Genomic DNA, 21,288 nt, shown 5'->3' on the forward strand with positions numbered 1-21,288 from the left:
AATTACTCTCCCTGATATAACAGATAAAATGTACACAGGGCAGCTCTGAATTTATATCATAATCAACAGGTTTTTTTTGGGGTTTTTTTTGCTCAGATATAGCAAAACACTTTCAGCAAGATCAAAGATTAGCAAATATGAGAAATACATTGTTAGGATTTACACACACTAAAAAAGAATATATCAAGTCCATACTCTTTTTTTTCTTTTTTCATTTTGGATAGAGTATGAAATTGTTCAAACATCTGTCTTTTTTTGGCATCTGCACCCCATCCTGAAGACACAACAGGAAGGGAGGGGAAATCTCTCTAAAGTCAAGGAAATTCCCTCTTAAGAGGTTGTCACCAGAACAAGTGACACCACTTGACAACTTTCCTTCTATTCCTTTTCTGGGGAAAACTCAAAATCTTGGATTTTCCTAACTTTCAGTCCAGTGGTTACTAGAAAAAAATAGAGAAGTTCTTATAACTGAGAAACTATAATAATAAAAAAATAAAAAATAAATAGAGATTTAAAAAAAATGTATTTATTATCTGTATGTACAGAATACATCTGCTCAGTTGTATCTCACTCATAGCGATTCTATGATCCAGCTTTCTGGAGATTTTTCATGACATGCCTGAAAGCCTTTCTAATTACATTTTCCTAGTAAATGTTCTACAAGTTAAATTTTCAGGTCTTTCTTCAACCCTCCTCCATTGCTTAGCTTAGATCTGGCTTTCAGATTGTGATAGTAAAGAGCCAATCTGTGCACACACATAGTTGCCAACATTGAAAAAAAAATATGTGGGACACTTTTTTTTGCTGTAGGCGGAGCCAATCAATAATTAGGAGGCGGGGCATTCGTTTGTAGGCGTGACCTAGTAAAAAATAATAGTTGCGGCGCGCAAAGCGCGCCGCGGCGAAAATTGGGCGTGGCTTACGCGGAAAGTGGGCGTGGCTTACGCGGAAAGTGGGCGTGGCTCAAGAGGGTATGGTTAGAGTCTGAGATGAATGGGGGAGGGAAAGGGGGAGAGGGGAATGACGGGACAGCAGCCCCAGGTCCTACACAACAATAGAAATATGTGTATTCTAGAAAGTTTAACAATCAGCAGATAAAGATACTCCAAACACCTGGTGTTAACGCTTCAATCATCCCGGCACCATGGTTGTTATGGTGTCAGGATGATTGAAGCGCATTATTTCTATTATTACATTGTAATATAAAATTAAATCATTCAACTCACCATAATGCAGAATCAGTGGGATCCCTGAGCGTGTCACTAGCCACGTCGCCTGCCACCAGCAGAGTCTGTCCTTGCATCAGGTGCCCCCGCCAGAGTCTGTCCTTGCATCAGGTGCCCCCGCCAGAGTCTGTCCTTGCATCAGGTGCCCCCGCCAGTGCAGCCCCCCCTCAGTTAGTGCAGCCCCCCCTCAGTGCAGCCCCCCCTCAGTGAAGCCCCCCTCAGTTAATGCAGCCCCCCCCTCAGTTAATGCAGCCCCCCCCTCAGTGCAGCCCCCCTTCAGTTAGTGCAGTCCACCCTCAGTGCAGCCCCACTCAGTTAGTGCAGCCTCCCCCCCTCAGTGCAGCCCCCCCAGTTAGTGCAGCCTCCCCTCAGTGCAGCCCCCCCCCAGTTAGTACAGCCTCCCCCCTCAGTGCAGCCCCCCCCCCCTCAGTTAGTGCAGCCCCCCTCAGTGCAGCCTCCCCTCAGTGCAGCCCCCCCTCAGTTATTGCAGCCCCCCCTCAGTTATTGCAGCCCCCCTCACTGCAGCCCTCCCTCAGTTAGTGCAGCCCCCCTCACTGCAGCCCCCCCCTCAGTTAGTGCAGCCCCCCCTCAGTTATTGCAGCCCCCCCTCAGTTAGTGCAGCCTCCCCCCCTCAATGCAGCCCGGCCCCCGCTCAGTGGAGGAGCGGCCGGTGTTCTGCCGAGAAAGTTCCCCTCGGCAATGGCGGACCCCCTGTACTGCGCAGGCGCAGCGCTTGCGCAGTACGGGGCTGGGGAACTTTCAGGAAGACACGGCGCCGGCGCCGTGTCTTCTGCTCGCTTCAGTGGAGAGGGGAGGGGCCGTGCAGCCAAAGAAGCCGCTTCATTGGCTGCACGGATCGAGCCCCCTTCCCCTCTCCACTAGAGGCAGCTAGAGCGGCAGCGCCGGCCGCCATTTTGCTGGAGCCCGCTGCTCCAAAAAAAAAAAAAAAAAAAAAAAAAAAAAAAAAAACCAACATTCCCGATTTTCCTTATGGAAAATCCCGATTCGGGACACTCTCCAATCGGGACGAGGGTCCCAAAATCGGGATTGTCCCGGGAAAATCGGGACTGTTGGCAACTATGCACACATACTATGGAAAGTTTAGACAGAAGCTGGCTAATCTACCAGCATGTCTTTGGAGTGTGGGAGGAAGCTGAACTACCTAAAGGGAATTCACATAAACACAGGGGGATTATTTACGAAAGGCAAATCCACTTTGCACTTCAAGTGCACTTGAAATTGCAGTCCCTCTAAATCTAAAGGGTAGATCTGAAATGAGTGGAAGCTCTGCTGATTTTATCATCCAATCATGTGCAAGCTAAAATGCTGTTTTTTTATTTTTCTTGCATGTCCCCCTCGGATCTACAGTGATTTTACTTCCAAGTGCACTTTCAGTGCAAAGTGGATTTGCCTTTAGTAAATAACCCCCAGGGAGTACATGCAAGCTCCATGTAGATAGTGCCCTTGCTGAGATTCGAAGCAGCAAGCTGAAATGTATAGAGGCTAACCACTGAGCCACTGTGCTGCCCCATCCCTTACCACTATATCTATAAAATGGCTTTGGATACACCTTGGGGCTTATTTATGAAAGGCAAATCCACTTTGCACTACAAGTGCACTTGGAAGTGCAGTCGCTGTAGATCCAAGGGGGACATGCAAGGAAAATAAAAAACAGCATTTTAGCTTGCACATGATTGGATAATAAAATCAGCAGAGCTTCCCCTCATTTCAGATCTTCCCCTTAGATTTAGAGCGACTGCACTTACAGGTGCACTTTCAGTGCAATTTCAAGCACACTTTGCACTTGTAGTTTGTACTTGTAGTGCAAAGTGGATTTTCATTTCGTAAATAACCCCCCTTAACTACTGAATATTCACAAAAGATCTGCTCATTTAAGCCTGGTAATAGAAAGAAGTTTTCAGCATGTACTCACTATCTTCTAGATGTGCAATGTGGTGGTTTAATCCAGCGGTTGGAGTGCAGGCGCAGTCACATAATGCACAGCACATCAAAGCGAACGTCTGTCTCCTTCACTGTGTGGATGAAGTGGAAGTGATACCAGAAAAGGCAAAGAGTTCTGTCCCGACTGCGTTTGTCTAAGCTGTCCAGTCATTGGTTATACTAGGATGTTGAATGCCAGATCTGCATTCAGTTTACAATAGAGCATCCTGTGAAGCTTTGCAGAGAGGCTGGACGAGTCCCAGCTGAAGCTGCTGGAGATCTATAGAAGGTACCAGCCAATGGATGAGTGCTGCATAAGCTGGGCTGTTGGGTACCCCCACATGCTCTCCCCCTCACTACTACATCCACATTTACTTTTCATTATCGATAGCTACTAGATTAATTAATTTGAAAGGTAGATTTTCAAAGATTTCACAAAAAGAATCCTCCTTTTCCAGTAAAGCGGGACCAAAGTCCACAAATATTCACCTTTGCTCCATCAATGTGATGTTTGTGAGCTCCATCTTGGCACCACCGCTGGTGAGTATTCATTGGTCTTGATTTGGCAAAGAAATGGAGTTTAACGTGTATCCTCACAGGGTGACACTGTGGATGCACTAATAACAATGTGCCAACGTCCCAATATTGATTGGAAAAGACCAAGAATTTTCAAAAATGGACTTTGTAAGCACACACATAGGATAAAAATTAAAAAAATGTCAATACTTTTTATCCTATGTGTGTGCCTACAAAGTCCATTTTTTCAAATTCTTAGTCTTTTCCAATTTGTCTTGATTTGCCATCTGGGGATGATGCATCTCCCCTGAATGCGCCTGGGAGGGCATTCCTTTCTGGCACCAAGGTATACTAAAATTGTACACTAAGCTGCACATGCAAAGCTCAGTGTACATTCTAATGAAGATTGCGAACTGGCAGGTAAGTTTGCTTTATTGCAGAAGAAACAAAGCACATCTCTTTAAAAAAAAAAAAAAAAAAAAGAGCTTGTCTGCTTGAAATGTTTAATTATGTCCCTTTAGTCTCCCACTTTAAAACCAAGCTTCAGCCAAAAATAAAAAATACATTTGAAATGACCCATTAAAAGATAAAATAACAAAACCAACTTTTGCTGCAATCCAGAGATTTCCCAGCACTACTGCTGCTAGATATCCACAGTCTGATAGCAATCATTATTTAATTAACCCACTTCCTTTGAGCCCACATCGTCCTGGATCCGCCCCAGCCTGTAACTGTACATTAAAAGGAATAGCAGCACGGTGATGGGCTTATCTCTTTGTCGCTCTGCTTTCTCCTTCTATCAGCAAGCTTCTTTTCACTACCTGAACTGATTGGCTCTTTGTACTGCTTGTACTGTACACTCCAACCCCTGTTTACAAGGACTGCAAGAAGCTGACACCAGGTCAAATTTAGGCGCTTACACTTCTTGCAAAAAAAAAAAAAAATACCTTTAACGATATAGTAATAAATACAGAGTTACAGTAATCTGTGTCATTTATACCTGCCTAAGAATTGAGCTTTACCATACATAAATCGCTTTATCCCAATTGTATTGCTATCACCACCATTGTACTTATTTTCCAAAAATTCTCTGGCACTTTTGCAAAATTACTATTTGTCTCAGCCATGTTTATGCATCCCCTACCTGCTTTTCCTATGGTATCACAGGCCATACTCTTCTTGTCTACCGTTTGTTTTGAATAGAGCGAGGATTAGTAGTTTCCCAAACTTCCTGCCCCAGTGATGGTGGTCACCAAGACAAGAAGGGAGTTGAATCTCTCCAATAGAGATGTAGCAAAAAGAGCAGTGGAGTGGGCAAGTGTTAGAACCTCTGTCAGGACTTTATTATAGTCTGTGTCCTTGGAGAAATGTCCAATGGAGAGCAATTTTTCTCAAAGTGGGGCATTTTTAGTACCTTGTCCTGTATTATTTCCCATTGCATTCTTGTTAGCTGAGTGAGTCCTCAGGACATGATTGGATAAGAATCTCCCTAATGAGTACCCAGACATCTATATAACAACCTGTATCCCCCCCCCCCCCAAAAAAAAATAAGTTACACTTTAACGGCTCATTTAATTCTTTCCAATTCATTGTGGTGAATTAATGCACATCATGTTGGGCGTTAACATTTACACATGTTGCATTAAGACACGCCATTCCTTTGAATTGGCTGACAGAACACCAAAATGGCAAAATTGGACATGTGCTTGGACATGCATTTTCTCCCGACGTAGTGCACACAAAATATGGTAGTGAATTTTTGGTGCACTGCACCACATGTGCACCTGAGGTGCAATGCCTTAGGGCAGTGATGGCGTACCTTGGCACCCCAGATGTTTTGGAACTACATTTCCCATGATGCTCATGGACTCTGAAGTGTAGTTGAGCATCATGGGAAATATAGTTCCAAAACATCTGGGGTGCCAAGGTTCACTATCACTGCCTTAGGGTGTTGGGTTTGCGGTTTAAACTTTATATCACCACAACACACGAATACAAGCATTGCATGTGTGATTTTGCGCACATTAAGTGCACAGTACTGCAATACACAGCATTGGACGAGTCTGATTGGGCTCTAAGTCCCTCTGCTTTGTTTTTTTTTTAATATCCCTCAGTAACAAATGAGCCAGACAAGGGATACCAGTAGACACATACATTTCAGACCATGGAAAAAGCTGCTGGAAAGGGAATGGCAATTGACAATAAACATATAGAAACACTGTTTTTCACTGACCTGAAAAGAAAGGGCAAAAACTATATATATATATATATATATATATATATATACCGTATTTATCGGCGTATAACACGCGCCGGCGTATAACACGCACCCCAAGTTTAGGAGGGAATTTTAAGGAAAAAACTTTTAGGAGGGAAGTTTAAGGAAAAAAAACTTACATTTAAATGCCCATCAATGCAGCCTCATCAGTGTTCATCTGCAGCCTTATTAGTGCAGCCTTGCCCCAGTGTCCAGTGCAGCCTTGTCAGTGCAGCTTTGCCCCAGTGCAGCCTTGTCAGTGCAGCTTTGCCCCAGTGCAGAATTGTCAGTGCAGCCTTGCCCCAGTGCAGCTTTGCCCCAGTGCAGCCTTCCCCAGTGCAGCTTTGCCCCAGTGCAGCCTTGTCCCCAGTGGTCAGTGCAGCCTTGTCCCCAGTGGTCAGTGCAGCCTTGTCCCCAGTGCCGCCGACATACACAAGTTTAGTGTGTACTTTTTTTTTTTGTGTACTTTTTTTAGTGTGTACTTTTAAATATGGCGCCGCGGAGTTCGGAGGGACTCGGCGGTGCTCGTTCAGCTGAACGAGCACCGCCGAGAACACAGTGACTGGGCCGAGCTGAGATACACATAGCCGAGGGTTCTCGGCTCTTCTCGGCGCCGTTCACAGTCACGCCCAGTCCCTATGATGGACATAACAGAGGTCCAATGGCGGGACTGGGCGGGACTGTGAACGGCGCCAAGAAGAGCCGAGAACCCTCGGCTATGTGTATCTCAGCTCCGCCCAGTCACTGTGTTCTCGGCGGCGCTTGTTCAGCTGAACGAGCGCCGCCGAGTCCCTCCGAACTCCGCGGCGCCATATTCAAAAATACCCGCTATGTGAATGTCGGCGGCGATCGCGGCAAACGCTCCGATAGATCACAAAAATAGCGGGGATCGGCGTATAACACGCACCCACGATTTCCCCCTGATTTTAAGGGGAAAAAAGTGCGTGTTATATGCCGATAAATACGGTATATATATATATATATATATATATATATATATATATATATATATATATATATATAGTTTTTTATCATAATATATTGATATATTTTACTTAAATATATAGTTATATTATGATTATATACTGTATTTATTGGCGTATAACACTCACTTTTTCACCCCGAAAACCAGGCGCAAATAGCGTGTGCGTGTTATACGCCGATACTTCAATTTTAGCTGCCTCGGAGGGGACAGGGAGGGGGGCGGGACGAGCGCCGTCAAATTACATACAGTGAGAATCTCCTGTTTACTTGGCGGCCTCTGTAATAGGAAGTCCTGTCTCCTGGGCCGCCATTGGACCAGTGTTCTGTCTATCATAGGAGATTCTCACTGTATGTAATCTGACGGCGCTTGTCCCGCCCCCCTCCCTGTCCCCTCTGGGCTGCAGATGGGCATCAATCAGGCTGCACTTAAGGCAATGGTGAGGCTGCTGCATTGATGGCAATGGTGAGGCTGCTGCATTGATGGCAATTGATGGCAATGGTGAGGCTGCAGATGGGCATTGATCGGGCTGTACTGATGGCAACGGTGAGGCTGCAGATGGGCACTGATCCTTATTTTGCTCCAAAGATACTTATTTAAAATTTAATTTTTTTCCTGAAACTTCCCTCTTAAAATTAATGTGCGTGTTATACGCCTGTGCGTGTTATATGCCGATAAATACGGTATATATATATATATATATATATATATATATATATATATATATATATATATACAGGGTTTTTTTTTCAGCAGGAACACAGTTCTGGCACCTCCAGCAATGATGTATGTAATGGCAAGGATTGCTGGAGTGTGCTAGGGGGTCTATTGATGCTTGCTGCTGGGGGATCTATTTTTGTGTGGAGGTCTATTGTTGCTAGTGGGGGGGGGTCTTATGTTTCTGGGGGGGGGGGGGGCAATTGTTGCTGGGTGGGAACTACTGTTGAGGGTGAGTTCTATTGTTGCTGGCTCCTGGAGGGTCTATTGATGCAGTCTGCTGGGACATCTGTTGTTGCTGCTAGGGGTCTATTGTTGCTGGGGCGGTATTTTTTTGCAGGGGGTCATCTATTGTTGTGTGGGGGATATATTTTTGCTATGGTGAGGTCTATCATTGCTGGGGGGGGGGGGGTCTACTGTTGCTGTGTGGGTCTATTGTTGCTCACTGCAGGGGATCTGTTTTACTGTCTTTCTTGTTATCATTAACAAAATCCATGCAAATGACTTAGTAGCAAAAATTATACTTGGTTCTGTATTTTCTAAAAGGGGCAGTACTGGGAGGTTGGTAGGAAGTGGAACCAAGGATTGGTGCTCAGAGGCGGGCATGGAGCAGAAACAAAGGGTGAAGATCGGAGTTCCTACACCTATTCTCTGAGAAAAAAAGCACTGTATATATATATAGATATATCTATATATATAGATATATCTATATGTATAGATATATCTATATATATAGATATCTATATCTATATATATCTATATATATATATAGATATATCTATATATATATATAGATATATCTATATCTATATATATATATAGATATATATATAGATATAGATATATCTATATGTATATCTATATATATATATAGATATATATAGATATCTATATCTATATATATCTATATATATAGATATAGATATATATAGATATATCTATATCTATATATATAGATATAGACATATAACTATCTATATCTATAGATAGATATATATCTATATCTATCTATAGATATACGTATCTATCTGTCTATCTATATAATATTCTGTATATATAGATATATGTACATATATATTATTATAAGTACCAAATCTACATCACTAGAAAAAATACACACGTTGGTTCTCACTGTTAGTGAAAGTTAAACACTGCCATTCAGGGTAGTAAATCCCATAGCAGTGTACACATTGACATACAAAACTTTTGTCCCTACAAATGTAACGGAAGTTAAAAGCAATAAATCGGCTTTGTCAAAGCCTCTTGACAAACGCTGAGCGCACTCTTTCCTGTCCGCAGACATCCATCTCCTGCCCTCCACTTCCATCACATCCTTTTTGCTGTCCTGAGAACCTTTCAGTGAAAGGTCATCAATATCTCTACGGTGCCAAAATGCCACAGGACAATGAGAAAGTCCCCTTTAGTAAAACATACTGACATTTCAAATAGGCCAACATATCATACAGGAAACACTTATATGCTGCTATTTATTTATTATTTTTTTATATATAATCATGTGACGTAAATCATTTTGGAAAATTATAGTTACAATTAAAAGCGTATGGTAGATGAATTTCATGCTGTGATATGAATGATGTACTGTACGTAAACCCTAACAATGAATTGTTTGCTCCCTCTGTGTCTGTTAAATATACTATCGAAAAAATATATATTTTTTATCTGTTTGATAAGTTAAAAAACATGTTAATCCTGCCAGAAATTCAGTAAGCTTGTTTCCCAAACTTCCTGCCCCAGTGATGGTGGTCACCGAGACAGGAAGAGAGTTGAATCTCTCCAATAGAGATGTAGCAAGAAGAGCAGTGGAGTGGGCAAGTGTTAGAACCTCTGTCAAGACTTTATTATAGTTTGTGTCCTTGGAGAAATATCCAATGAAGAGCAATTTTTATCAAAGTGGGGCATTATTAATACCTTGTCCTGTATTATTTCCCATTGCATTCTTGTTAGCTGAGTGAGTCCTCAGGACATGAATGGATGAGAATCTCCCTAATGAGTACCCAGACATCTATATAACAACCTGTATCCCCCCCCCCCCCAAAAAAAAAAAAAGTTACACTTTAACGGCTCATTTAGTTCTTTTCAATTCATTGTGGTGAATTAATGCACATTATGTTGGGCGTTAACATTTACACATGTTGCATTAAGACAAGCCATTCCTTTGAATTAGCTGCCAGTACAGCCCTCTGCAGTGCTATCTCGAGCAGTGTTATTAGCCCTTCTCTGTTCAGCTCTGTGAACTACATAACACCTCCCACTGTGTTATGAAGATGGAGAGAGGAAGAGGTATAACACTTCCTGTCCTAGGGTGAGAGTACAGTGAGTGGGCATTGTCACCCTTGGACAGAAAATGTATTACTAGCACTTTCGTCAGGTGAAAATAAAAGGGAAAAAACATTGAATAAAGAACGCTAATGCAGCCACCACATCTAAAAATTGGTAAACTGTAATATATTACATTTTTGTTTTTCAATTTGAATACACCTTAAGCAGATGCATATCAATTCCATTAAACCGGTAGTAAACCGTATAAAAAAAAATTGGGCCCCGGGCATTTTAAGTCATCATATGCTAGTATGACAGACTTACCTGAAAACTGAGCCCTCCAGCAATTCGCTGTCATCGCTGAAGGCGCTTCCATCTTCACTTGGTCTTCTTTCCGGGTTTGTGGGCTTCGGTGACAGGAATGGTTAAGCTGGCGATGATGTCACTCCTGCGCGGGAGTCGCTGTTTATGGCAGGGTTCTGAAGGAACGGCATGGGTAGGCCATTCCTTCTGAGTGCATGCGTCCGTGACGTCCCTGGCTGCATCTGAAGTAAATATCTCTTTAATGCTACATGTTTAGGAGATATTTACAGTACCTAGAGGTAAGTCTTATTACAGGCATACCCCACTTTTAAGTACACAATGGGGTTTATTTTCTAAAGCTGGAAAGTGCAAAATCAGGCTCACTTCTGTATAGAAACCAATGAGCTTCTAAACCCAAATTGTTCAATTAAGCTTTGGTAATAAAACATGGAAGCTCATTGGTTTCTATGCAGAAGTGAGCCTGATTTTGCACTTTCCAGCTTTAGTAAATAAACCCCATTGTGTACTTAAAAGTGGGATATGCCTGTATAGTAAACTCCCATGAATGATTTTTACCTATAGGTAAGCACCCATAGGTAAAAATCATACATGGGCGTTTACTCCCACTTTAAGCCACTAAGAGCTCCCACTAATGCCCAGTCTACAGGTCTCTATATTTAATGCCATAACAAAAATATTAAAGAGCAAGCATACAAACCAAATAAAACAGATAAAAATTAATAGACCATTAAAATATAAAATACCAAAACAGCTATTATTTATAATATTCACCTTAAGTCCAGAGATTTCCCACACTGTACTTTTTTTCTGCAGCTAGATATTTAGGTCTGATGATCAGCTACATTCATTCCAATTACTCTGAGCCCAGGTCATCTTGCCCCCCCCCCCCCCCCCGCCTGTGACTGAGGATGAAGAGCTCAGCTCCCTGTCACTCTACTCTCTCCTCCTATCAGCATTCTCCTTTTCAGCACAAAAACTGATTGGCTCTTTTTTTCACAATCTACTCCTCCTGTACAGGCACTATAAAAGGCTGATACCAGGTCAAATTCAGGTACTTACACTACACTTGCATTTACAATATACATTTAATGATGTATTAATAATGACTGTATTGACTTGTGTCTTTTATTGTCAGCTTCAACAAGGTAAGGAAAAGGTTACTTATGAATTCTGGACCATGCTGGCTCAATAGCATCACACAACTGCTGGACTGAACCACTGCACAGGCCTGGCCATTCTCGCCTGACCTCTCTGATCAGCTAAGTATTTTCCCAATAGAACAACCACTCTTTAGGGTTTTTTATACGATTCTCAGTAAAGTCTAGAGCAGCCTTTTTCAACCAGGGTGCCCAGGCACCTTGGGGTGCCTTGAGGTTTCTTTAGCGGTGCCTTAGCAAAATTCCTAAAAATTGATCAAAAGTTGTGTACAAGCCAACAGGTGGATGAAGCCTGCCTTTTAGCTACACAAAGCCATGGGTTTTCATTATGCACCATTACAACATTCTAGACACTGGCATCCTAACAACCAATGACGTCGTCAGTTAATAAGGGGGATGTCTGTTGCCTCCACAGCATCCTTGTTTGAACCTCCTGTGCCCCTCTCAATCAGCATTGGGGTGACATTAGCTGACTGATGGAGAGAAATTGAGGGAGAAGAGAAACATTGGAATACTAGTCAGTACCAGTGTGCAAAAGTGTATTTGCTTCGGAAGAATAAATCACCTCTAACATTGGGTGTCCTATATTTACATTTTAGAAAAGGGTGACTCGAGACTGTCCAGAATTTGAAAGGGTGCCTTGAGATTGTCTATAATTTTAAAGGGTGCCTTGACTGAAAAAAGGTTGAGAAACACTGGTCTAGAGCAGCTATTTTCAACCAGGGTTCCATCCAGAGGTTGCTAGGGGTTCCTTGAGCTGTGTCTGAGGACCTCCTACATAGTTCAGGTGCCAACAACACCACAGAATTGCACCATTGATCTTCCTCCTCTGTAAGGGTGGCATTCTAAACACCACTGTAATGGAGACCATCGTTTCCACTGGTGTATGGGACATTCTTTCCAATAAATTGGTTTTAGCAAGTGTTCCATGAGACCTGTAAATTATTTAAGGGGTTCCTCTGGAGTAAAAAGGTTGAGAAAGGCTGGTCTAGAGATTGAGGTTGTTTTTGGGTAGTCCTTTTCAGCACTATTTTTGAGTGTGAATTTCGAACCACAAGGAAAAAAAATCAAGTACAAGCCAAAAATATTAGTTTGTTTGATTTATAAGGAACATGTAAAACAAATAACAGCCAAACAATGACAGAATGAGATTCAGATTTTGTACCTGCTCCGTTGTGTATTTTGGCAAATAAGCGACTAATAAAATGCGTGTGGTGTTTGTAAGCGCAAGATTAATGGATGTTTAGGAAATTTTTCTCACCATTAAATGGACTACACCCTACTAGCATTTGTCATTGTTACAATGTATTTCTTAGCCACATCTGTCCTCCTTCCAGTACACTTGGAACATGCTGCTTGTTTTGTGTATAAACGGGGCCCATGTACACTCACATTTCATTTTTCTGTTTCTTTTTCCCGGACAAGATTCTTGAGGGAATTTGAGACATAAGATAAAAAAAAATATTAGCTCACTTGAACTTGCCCTTGAAGGTTACATTAGTTGCAGTGAATAATTCCATAACACCAAATATGAAGCTATGATGTGCTGTTACCCATACTGATCAGGTGACAAAAGGCAGGAGCATGACAGTTCAACATACATATTTACTTGCAATTTCAGCATACAGGTGACAACTCCATCTGATGCGTTTCGATTTTCCTAGTTACGACTAAGGACAATGTCTAAAACACGTCAAGTATGGAATTAGAATGGTTGGGTTAAAGTGACCTGGTTGCGGCATGGTTGATAAACTGACTACAGGAGACATAGGCACAGATGCTGATGCCCAGCATCTTGTATGTCTGTAGAGGACACACAAAGGCACAACTGGAGACAACAAGATGATCTGCTTTTGTGCTTAGTACAGTCAGAATAGTAAAAAAGAAGGGTAACCGGAAGGATCGCCAGGTATTTAGGAGGAATGGAAGCAGAAACAAACGAACAGGCTAGATTTACCTTATACAAAATTGATGAAATCACACACACATAGCTGAGATAATTATTTGGGGGTTAACATACCCTTTAACCACTTGCTTACTGGGCACTTATACCCCTTCCTGCCCAGGCCAAATTTCAGCTTTCAGCGTGACCACAATTTCAATGACAATTGCGCGGTCATGCAACGCTGTACCCATATGACATTTTTATCATTTTTTTTCTCACAAATAGAGCTTTGTTTTGGTGGTATTTAATCACCACAGGGTTTTTTATTTTTTGCTAAACAAACAAAAAAAGACTGGAATTTAATTTTTTTCATATTCTGTTATAAAATTTTGCAAACAGGTCATTTTTCTCCTTTGCAGATGGGCACTGATGAGGTGGCACTGATGGGCACTGATAGGCTGCACTGATGGGCACTTATAGGTGGCACTGATGGGCACTGATAGGTGGCACTGGTAAGGCAGCACTGGTGGGCACTGACGAGGTTGCACTGATGGGTGGCACGGAGAGGTGGCACTGATAGGCAGCAATGATTGACACTGATAGGCACTGGTAAGTGGCACTGGCAATATATAACTCTGAAACATGGTTGCTGGGTGTAGAATCCTTACTTATGTCCTCAGTGTTTTAGATCATGCACTAACTTTTTGGAAAGTTGCATTGATTACTTTCTGGATATATGTTTACACATAAATTGTGTTCTGTTTTCTTGTGTTGCCAGAAAAAATAAAAAAATATATATTTTAACCTTGTAAAAATCTCAGGATGGGATTGTAGTGCACTTCAGTCCTCCTGAACTGTGAAATTTGTAATTTGGGTATGTAGTTTCTAAAGCAGAAAAGTGTAGGGCCATGCCCATTGTAAATTAATGCCTCACCCCTAATTAAATGACATCCTTCCCCTACAACGACTTGCTAGACCCACAGCAGAAAAAGGTGTCCCTGGAAATGTTTTTGAAATGTTGGCTACTGTTACTGACTTGCCATGCCTTGTTCTGCGCTGTGTTACTGTGTGGAGGCGGCCATCTTGGTAAAGGCGGGGCTTTGCTTCCTCATGGTGCAGCCTCCAGCAAAGAAAATAGTAAGCAGCACAGTAGGGACATCAGCAAATCACAAAAGACTTAGGCTAATAAAGGCAGCGGTGCCTTAGATATCACACTGCAAATATACAGCAATGAGGCTCACAGGAGTTCATAGACTTCCCCATATACCAGGAAGTAATCTGCTAGTTTCCTGAAGGATTTCCAGACAAAAAAGAACAGTGGGCTTAGGCCCAATAAAGTGTTACTAAACCCAGGACCCTGCATTCGCTATATCTGGTCTCACACAGTACACAGATTTTAGTAAATACCTTTTCTCATCAGCAGTATAAAGCAGCCTTGTGTTTTCTATCAGTGTGAGTACTGGTTAAAGCTTGTAGGAGGAGTTTTCATTTCCTATGACTGTCCTATGAGCCTGCAGGACCCCTGACACTCTGTCTGGATAGTGCTGATTGTCCCTGTGCTCTTCACATCCATGCTCCAAAGGAAAAAAAAAAAACGAAACTCTCTAGCAATACACACCAAACTGAGCATGTGCAGAGTTCCTCCAAGGCTCTATTCTATCAGGAGATGGATTGGGTACTGTGGAAAAAGGGGAGGATCAGAGAAGACAGGATCAAACAGCCTTTTTTGTACAACGTGCAGGATTACCCCCTTAGGTTCTACAGTGAGTATAACAAGCATGCTTTGCTGCATATACAGACTGATTTTACTGTTGTGGGTTTAGTAACACTTAATGTTTCAAAATTTTCCCTATAACATAGCAAATCTTCACTTTTTGAGATCAGGTCAACTTTAAGTAAATATTCACAGATTATTAAAAATTGAACCAATCAGGTTTGATTTCATACAAGATTATGAAGTGTTAATTATTATAACTAATTTATGTCTACTGCTTATTGCCTTTCATACTTTGTCAGAGGAGGACACTTACGCCCCATACACACGATGAGATTATCGGAAGAATGATCGTCCGTTTTTTTATTGCATGCTAATCTCAGATTGAATCTGATGAGTTTACGAACATTCCCGCACGACAGAAATACAATTCGGAAGTGATGTCATGTGTTGTAATGCATTTGTATTGCTTTTTCGAACGATAGCTGTGCTGATTAAAGGAAAATTGTACGATCTGGCATCATACGAAAAAAGTTTTCCTGCACGTCCGATAGAATAATATCAGATGAACTGTCCTGATCGGCTCTTGAAAGCTCTGTGCGAACGATCCGATTATCGTACGATCGCTTCGAAAGTGGTATTTTCCGTACGATTTTCTGATCGTGTGTACGGGGCTTTAGGCCAAAGTATCAGTAGGTCAGAGGCTAACAGAAATCAGACAGCGGCTGCCTGTCAACTGCCAAACTTGACACGCTGCACACTCAGAAACTGGGAGACAGTGTGAGAAGCCTGTCTGATCAACCCAATTGTACTGAAACAATCTTGTTCACATGATCATCCAAAAAAAAAAAAAAACACTTGCACACTGCAGCTTGAAAAAGCTCAGTACAGCGTGTTTTTTTTAACTGATCTAAAATGCAGCCCATTGTTTACAATGTGCCTGTACACACAGGTGTGTAAACAAGCACTATATATTCTAGATAAAAAAAAATAGAAGAATCTGCATTCTCAGTCAGTATTTTGCGCCAGTACATGCAAATACGGGCACATGCACACAATTGTGCATATGAGCACAAATATTAATGAATTTTCCCTAGGAACGTATTTTGTGCGTGAACGCGCATATACGCACAAATATGTGCATAAATATGTGCGAATACACGCAAAACAAGCACCTGAAATGACATTAAAAAAAGCAGATGTTCAAACATCAGTACCGTGTGCAAGAGGCCTAAATGACATAGCTCCCAACTGTCCCTGATTTCGAGCAATGTCCCTCTGTCCCTCTTTCCTCCTCATTTGTCTCTCATTTTGGTCTGATCTATATAGTTGTATATAAAATGCACTTTTTATCTTTCAAAAAGTTTTCTCACTGCTAAACCTTTCATCCAAATTATAAATCTGTAAATTTTAAAAGCCAATATAAAGGAATAGTAATGGTAAAAAAAAGTCCCTTTTGGTTTAAATAACCTTTTTTTTTTTTGGTTAATTCTCCTTTAAGGAGGCGTGGCAGGGGGCGTGTCCTATGCCTACATACATTTGCTAGTAGGTGTCCCTCATTCCCATCTCAAAATGTTGGGAGGTATGCTAAATGACTATAGTTTCATCCACACTGAGTTCTTATGACTTTCCCTTCCAGATATTTAATTTATCTAACATTCTTCAAGATAACATATTCATGTCTTTCTTATGCAGTAAAATGAAAGTAAAGGATGAAAACTGATCAAACCTGGGAGTGGCTTTTTACAGCAAGCTGCAATTTCTGAGCTTTGAGAATGGGAGTTTTAAGAAAAGAAAAATCATTTTAGCTCGGATCATTCGGATCATCTGGAAAAGTGAACTGTGTGAAACCCGAGACAAGGCCAGTGCAGAATTAGAGACAACAACACAGGAAATACCCAAGCTGGAGGTTACGGCAGATACCATGAACTGTAACATTATCCCTGACCCCCAAAATGTTGTCTTTTCCTCATTAGCAAATTATTCTCCATGGATACTGTCTTTTTTTTTTTCACTTACAGCCCATAGCTGAGTTAGAGCTAAGTTAGTCATTGACAACATACACATTCCCAAAATGGTAATCTTCACCCCAAAATTCTGATTTAAACACTCACTACTGTGTTCTGTAATGACATAAAGGTTGGCAGGAGGAACCACAGCACCCAGCAGGGGGTAGACTCATTATCTGACAACCTGGGAAGTAGATAGCAGTGGCGCCAGGAGTGTTTTCTTTCAAATGCCGCTTTGTGAATTGACATACTGCTTTAAACTAGACATGTGCCCGATGAAAAAATTCATTTTTTTTAGATTTACATAAATTAGTTTAGTTAAATTTGTTTAATTCGTTTTTGGAATTTGTTTCCTTTATTCGTATTCGAATCTGTTCGAATTTTCAAATTTGAATTTGGATCGATTTGAAAAGTTTTCGCATCAATTTCAAATAGTTTTCTAATTCGAAAAGGTTTCGAATACGAATCATTTTCGAATAGTTTTCGAATTTCCTAAGAGAATAACATAGAATAGAAAATGAAGGATTAGAATAGAAAAAAATAGAATAGAAAAGAATATAACAGAAAATAAAAGAATAGAATATAATAGTGAAACACAGAACAAAATAGGATAGAAAATAAAAGAACAGAATAGAATGGAATAGAAGAGAATATAAAGAAAGAGAATATAATTAAAAAAAGGATAAAATTAAATAGAAAGTTTATAACCATTTTCTGAAATTCAAATAGAATAGAAAAGAATAGCATAAAAAAATAGAATAGAATAGAAATAATATAACCTTTTCCAAAATTGAAATTTGAATAGAATAGAAAAGAATAGAGTAGAATAGAAATAACACAATAGTATACAAAAAACAACAGAACAGAATGAATATTACCATCTTCCTATTCTAATCTATTCTTTTCTATTCTATTCAAATTCAAATTGATTTTGGGAAATGGTTATTTTATTTCTATTCTATTCTATTCTATTGTTTTCTATTATTCTTTTTCTATTTGTTTATTCTATTCTTTTCTATTCCATTATAATATTTTATTTTCTATTATTTTCTTTTCTAATCAAATTTATTCTATTCGAATTTCAGAAGATGGTTATATTCTTTATATTCCATTCTATTGTTTTTTTTCTATACTATTCTGTTATTTTCTATTCTATTCTAATCTATTCTTTCCCATTCTATTCAAATTTGAATTGATTCTATTTGAATTTAGGGAAATGGTTATATTCTTTCTATACCTATTTATTCTATTTTTTTTTTTATTCTAATATTTTTCTATTATAGTCTATTCTATTCTATTCTTTTTCTTCTATTCTATACTTTTCTTATGTATTCAAATTCATATTTATTCTATTTGAAATTCGAATTTCAGAATATGGTTATATTGTTTCTATGCTATTCTATTATATTCTATTTGTTTTTATTATATTTTAGCCTTTTCCGTTCTTTTATTTTCTATTCTATTTTGTTCTGTTTTACTCTATTATATTCTATTCTTTTATTTTCTGTTATATTCTTTTCTATTTTATTATCTTTTTTTTCTATTCTATTCCTTTATTTTCAATTCTATTTTATTCTCTTTGGAAATTGGAAAACTTTTTGAATTAGAATTTGAAAACTATTCGAATTCGAAAAGTATTTGAAAAATGATTCGAATTTCTTACAATTTTTTTTCGTTGTTTCTGATTCGTTTAAATTTGGTACTATTGTAATTCGGAAATTCGGGTGGATCCAACTTCCAAAAAAAGAAAATTCCTCAGAATTTCAATTCGGAACGAAACAAACTGCACATGTTTACTTTAGACCCAGCCTGTCCGGACAGTATGGTCACCTACTGACTTGACACCATCCGCAGGCAGCTTTTCGCTTCAATAAGACACAGAAGTTGAATCCAACAGAATTATACTTCAAGTAATTGTGGTACAGAGAAAATTGTTTCTGTCTTTTGAAGTGTAAGGCTGGATTCACACCTATGCATTTTTAGTGATTTTTGCATTTTGCAGATTTGCGCTATAGAACGTGTTCCATGGCAAACCATGTTAAATGGACTATGGTACAAATCTGCAAAATGCAAAAAACACTAAATATGCATAGGTGTGAATCAGGCCTAACTTGTTCTAAACAGGAGTGGAGGACCGAGGGGGATGCCAAATCACAAAGGTAATCAAGTTGTTGTGATGCCTGGTGCTCAATTTGTTTTGGAGGGAGCGGCAAACCTGGCCTCTCACTCTCCCCACCCCCGTCACTCCAACAATCGCCGCTTCGCTCGCTCGTCGCCCGCCAGTCCCACACTTATCCCATCCAGGTAGCCTCTCCTCCTGGCCAATTGGGTCTTAAGACTCCTGGCCAATCGTGTTTTAGGACTCCCTGGCCGGGAGGAAGACACACAAGTGGGAGGGCTCGGGGCACAGTGCTCTGCACCCCGAGCCCACCCTTTTTGAAGCCAATTAGAGCCTCCAGCTCTAATAATGTGCTTTAAGAAAAAACCCATTGAAATCCATTGCTTTCGGTACCCTGCATGGAGATTAGGGGCCAGGTGCATGGAAAGGGGGGCGCCCCTTATGAGCGGACACCACTGGTAGTGGCCCTAAACCACCACCAGATATCGGAATACATCAAATGATAGTAACCTGATACAGTTATTACCACACAGAAAAAATACAAATTGGTGGGACAGAACAAGGAGGGAGCATAGAATTTTCTTTAATGTGGCAACTTAAGTCCTCAGAGCAGCCTTTTTCAAATTTTTACCCCAGAACAACCCCTAAAATATTTTCAGGTCCCTGCTAAAACCAATTCATCTGAGGTTTGTTTAGAAAAATGCCCCAAACATTGGTGAGTAGTAGGAAGAAGGACCATCTTACAATAGTGATCCAAATGCCATCCTTAAAGACAGTTAGAAAGATCATTGCTTCTGGCTTTGCCAAGTTGTATTGGTCCCAGTACCCTGCAGGCAACATCAAATAGGAGGTCAATCAGCCACAACCCAAGGAACCCCTATCACCCTCTGAAGAAACCCTAGGGTTCCATAGAACCCTGGTTGAGAATGGTTGCTTTAGAGTGTTTCTGAAGCCTTCTGAAAAATCTCCACTTCTGGGTAAGTTAGTATTTGGACACATGATCTAAACTGAGGAGGATTGGGGGACTGGCGTTCACTTGGTGGCTTTGCCTGAACAATTATGGGCAGGGCCAGTTGATTGGTACCTAAGATAGAATAAAGGTCTACGGAGAACAAGGAAGGTTGCACAGATATTATTTTGATATGTTGAAGTAACAAATAACATGTGGAAGACAGCAGCAAGGTGCCCACTTTACAGATCCAGAAAATATGGCAGTGGAGTGTTAATATATCAGGCAACCCTGGTATAATAGCTCTTAACAACATTGGCAGTACTTTAACGCAGTCTCTAAACTTGAGAGGACACTTTGATAGGCTTACCTTACCGAGGCAGCAACTGATGAAGGGGGTGGCTAATAGGCAGAAATAGCGGTGCAGGCATCTTTAGTAAACTGTTAGGAAGGTCCTTGTCAAACTCTCTATAGTTCCCAGATACCAAAGCCAAGCATGGTATCCCTGCCCTATCCCTCCTCGACTGGAACCTCTCCCTAGTGCTAGGTACACTGTCCCTAGCCAGCGAGATCCTGTCCCTACACTATTCACTTCGCAAATGCACGCCATCCACAGTGGGACAGTACTAATTATTAGCATTTCCCCCACTAAAGATGGCCCAGGGGGTCAGCCAGGGCTGCAACATCCAATTGGGCTGATGCTCTTCTGATGACACCTATGAAGGCTTCAGAGGAAAAAAGTACCCCTCAACCTCCATTCCCTTCTGCATAGTGGTCAGCTGAACAGTTCCACCTACAGCAGGGAGGACAAACTGCACCTGCATATGCACTGATCCTCCAAGTAGGAGAAATTAATTGGACCAGATGCTAGCATTTGGTCAAATGACCAACACTTAAGGAGGATAGCAGCAGTGGTTTCCTCAGGGAAGGAAGACATATCAGGACTCCTTTTATAATGTACAGCATGTATACAGTGTGGCAGGAAAGCCAGGGAAGAAGTGGGGGCCTGATTCATGCAAGAATTTGAACTTAAAGCCCAAATGAAGCTATGTAATATAGTCATGATTCAAATACATAACAAAATATTCCTGTATGTTGATGGCCCAGACTGCTGCTCTCACACATAGCACAGTGACCAGGGCTCATGCTGTCCAATAAAGGGTGTTAATTAGAGCACTGGGCAGGGGGCCTTTCAGACTCTTAAAGACCTAC

The 21,288-nt window shown here is 40.8% G+C and overlaps 1 protein-coding gene across 5 annotated transcripts in view; it reads right to left on the reverse strand.

Moving 5' to 3' along the window:
- CALD1 (caldesmon 1) overlaps positions 1-21,288 on the reverse strand; it is a 266,015-nt gene that overhangs the window by 130,120 nt on the left and 114,607 nt on the right. Inside the window, exon 1 of one of the 5 annotated variants that reach the window (XM_073621273.1) lies at positions 3,160-3,314. The exons of the other annotated variants lie outside the window; for them this stretch is intronic. The gene's annotated coding sequence lies outside the window, so the exon portion shown is untranslated. Of the gene's footprint in view, positions 1-3,159; positions 3,315-21,288 lie in introns of those variants that run through there. 5 annotated transcript variants of the gene reach the window in all.

This window comes from Aquarana catesbeiana, linkage group LG03, assembly GCF_042186555.1.
Source record: "Aquarana catesbeiana isolate 2022-GZ linkage group LG03, ASM4218655v1, whole genome shotgun sequence".
Taxonomy (NCBI): Eukaryota; Metazoa; Chordata; class Amphibia; order Anura; family Ranidae; genus Aquarana; species Aquarana catesbeiana.